This window comes from Eulemur rufifrons, chromosome 8, assembly GCF_041146395.1.
Source record: "Eulemur rufifrons isolate Redbay chromosome 8, OSU_ERuf_1, whole genome shotgun sequence".
NCBI classification, from domain to species: domain Eukaryota; kingdom Metazoa; phylum Chordata; class Mammalia; order Primates; family Lemuridae; genus Eulemur; species Eulemur rufifrons.
In genome coordinates, this window is record NC_090990.1 from 95,630,619 (window position 1) to 95,633,694 (window position 3,076).

Sequence of the window (3,076 nt, forward strand, 5' to 3'; positions counted from 1 at the left end):
TTTCTATATATATTTTTAGTTGTCCATATAATTTCTTTCTAGTTTTAGTTAAGATGGGGTCTCACTCTTGCTCAGGTCTTGAACTCCTGAGCTCAAACAATCCACCCGCCTTGGCCTCCCAGAGTGCTAGGATTATAGGTGTGAGCCACCACACCTGGCCCCCTCATTTTCATTTAATGCTTGATTTTATAAAACACACCCACAAAAAAATTTTAAGAGCTCTGTATTATAGTAGATTAAAAAGTAGAAATACCCACGGCTTCATAGGTTCAAGTTACGTAAATTAAAATCAAATGATTGGAAATATATTCCATATGGAAGCTATACAATGAAATAAATGACAAAAGGACCTAATAGAGCAATATATCATTACTTATGGATTATTGATTACTTTTAGGATTCAAACAAAGATTCTGAATATTCATACTTCTTTTGCTGTATTTTATATTTAAATTTCTCCCTGCCTATAGTAAAACTGCTCAACCAAAATGTCTGACTAAGGAAAGCACTTAGCTTTATAGCAAAAGTTTTTCCATCTACAGTTACCACCTTCAAAGAAATTAACCTTACAATGCTGACAAGTATCTTCTGGTTCCCTTTGAACAATGTGCAAGAAATTCACTATGTCAGCCCTATGGTAAGTCAAACAGGTACCCAAAAAATGGAACAATTACACATAGTTCAGTTAAATATAATGTTGGTTTTCCTCATCTAAAAATTAATCAATGAAAATAAAACATATCAAGTACAGTTGGCTTGGTTTCAGGAAAGCCACATTTAAAAATTACATATTACATGATTTTCCTCATCTCATCCTCAGCCATTGACAGGAATTTTGTAGGCCACCATGTTATTTACTTTGTGGATTGTAGTAGTAAATGAACAAAGACGGACTTCCTCAGAATTGATAATGAACTGTGGTCCTGACTCTTCCCATTTTTCAGGTACAACCAAATCTTTGTCTATATAAATCAGTATATCAAATGAACAAGAAACTTCCAACAGTGGCAGAAAGTCACTGTAGCTGTGATCTATCTGATCACTGAACAGATTTCATCCCGGATAGCTTTCTGAGACTTTTCTCTGGGTGCACTATCATCTTTTGCAGTCTTGTCATACTCGGTATCAAACTGCCATCTTTCAAGGACCTCACCACTTCCAATATTTGAGATAACTACAACCAGTTTCTGAACTGAACACTTACATAATCAATCCTTTAGTTGCTCCACCACATTGTTTAGGTATTTTATGAGCTCGAGATCAGTAGGTACAAGGAAGGTGAGTCCATATTTCTGCACTCGAGTAAAGGTTTCAGATGGATATATGCCATGCTGATATAAAATGCTGTTGATGCCAAATGAGAAGAACTCACCCATGACTTGAGCACTCCCGCCCTGCTCCTGAGAGAGCTGCAGCGCCATAGCCTGGCATGCGCTTCCAGCTGGCAGACAGCAAACAGGCAGCTCCCACAGCAGTTCCCTGCCAATGGTTTCCAATTTGCAGTTTTTATTTTCTCAGTTTCACTGACCCTTTCCTCTACACAGCCTATTCTGCCATTAAGCCCGTCTAATTACTGTTTGTTTCAGATATTATTTCTTTAACATTTTAGAATGTTCATTTGGTTCTTTTGGGAGGTTTTATTTCTCTCCAAAAATACCCATCTCTTCAACCTTGGACTTCAAAAAGCTCATGGAAAAACGGAATTAAAAAATAAAAATTAAAAATATAAACTATTTCTCTACATAAGCTTCATCAAGTTCCAAACACTTTTATAAGCAATGATACCAGCCATTTAGTTCATCTCTAAAGAACTGAGGGTCCTAGGAATTTAACCATGTCAATGCAGTCTTTTCTACATTATTAACTGAAGAAAAATAGGTGCCCTTTAAAGATTTTTTAACACTAGGAAACAAAAAAACATCAGAAAGAGCCAAATCAGGACTGTAAGGTGAATGCCTAATGATTTCCCATCAAAACTCACAAAATTGCCCTTGTTTGATAAGATCATTGTGGTGGAGAAGGACTCTCCGGTAAAGCTTTCCTGGGCATTTTTCTGCTAAAGCTTTGGCTAACTTTCTCAAAACACTCTCACAATAAGCAGATGTTATTGTTCTTTGGCCCTCCAGAAAGTCAACAAGCAAAATATTTTGAGTATTACGAAAATCTATTGCCACAACCCTTGCAGACAAACCATGTAGCCTAGAAACATAAAAAAAAAAAATTAAGAAAAAGATACGTCATGAGCGCATAAAATATACATACATACTAGCCTATTTTATCATTTGCTACCATAAACTATACAAAAATCTATTATAAAAAGTTAAAATTTATCAAAACTTACCTACACAGATATTTACAGATCATACATAGCCATTTCTGGAAAATGTAAACAAATATAAAGATGCAATATTAAATCATAACTGTGTAAAATTAACTGTAGTACATATTGCATTACTACAATAATTTTGCAGCCACCTCCTGTTACTATTGAGGTGAACTCAAGTGTTATCAATATTCACTTAAAATGTTGTGTGATGCTATTCATCTCTGCACGTGCAGTTTTCTCTCCAGTAAATTGCATATCACAATAAACAGTGATCTCTCTTGGTTCTTGCATATTTTCCTTTGTATTTAGGACAACACTGTAAGCCTTTAATAAATACCATAGGACTCATACAAAGTGCCACCAGTGGTACTGAAAGTGCCCCTAAGAAACAGAGAAAAGTTATGACATTACAGGAAAAAGTTCAATTGCTTGATATGTACCACAGATTGAAGTCTACAGCGGCAGTTGTCTGCCATTTCAAGATAAAAGAATCCAGTGTAAGGACCATTGTAAAAAAAAAAAAAAAAAAAAAAAGGAAAAGGAAATTTGTGAAGCCATCACTCCAGCTATACCAACAGGCTCAAAAACCATGCACTTTTTGTGAAATAACTTTTTATTTCATTTGAAAATGCAGTTTTTATGTGAGTACAGGATCGCTATAAGAAAGGCATACCTATGGACTCTAACATGCTTTGAGAAAAAGCAAAGTCATTATATGACACCTTAAAGCAAAAGAAAGGTGAAGGATCT

General features: G+C 35.2%; 1 pseudogene; it reads right to left on the bottom strand.

Annotated features, from left to right (window-relative positions):
* Nucleotides 1–816: 816 nt before the first annotated feature.
* Nucleotides 817–1,421, bottom strand: LOC138390322 (mitotic spindle assembly checkpoint protein MAD2A pseudogene; annotated as a pseudogene).
* Between the last annotated feature and the right edge of the window lie 1,655 nt (nucleotides 1,422–3,076).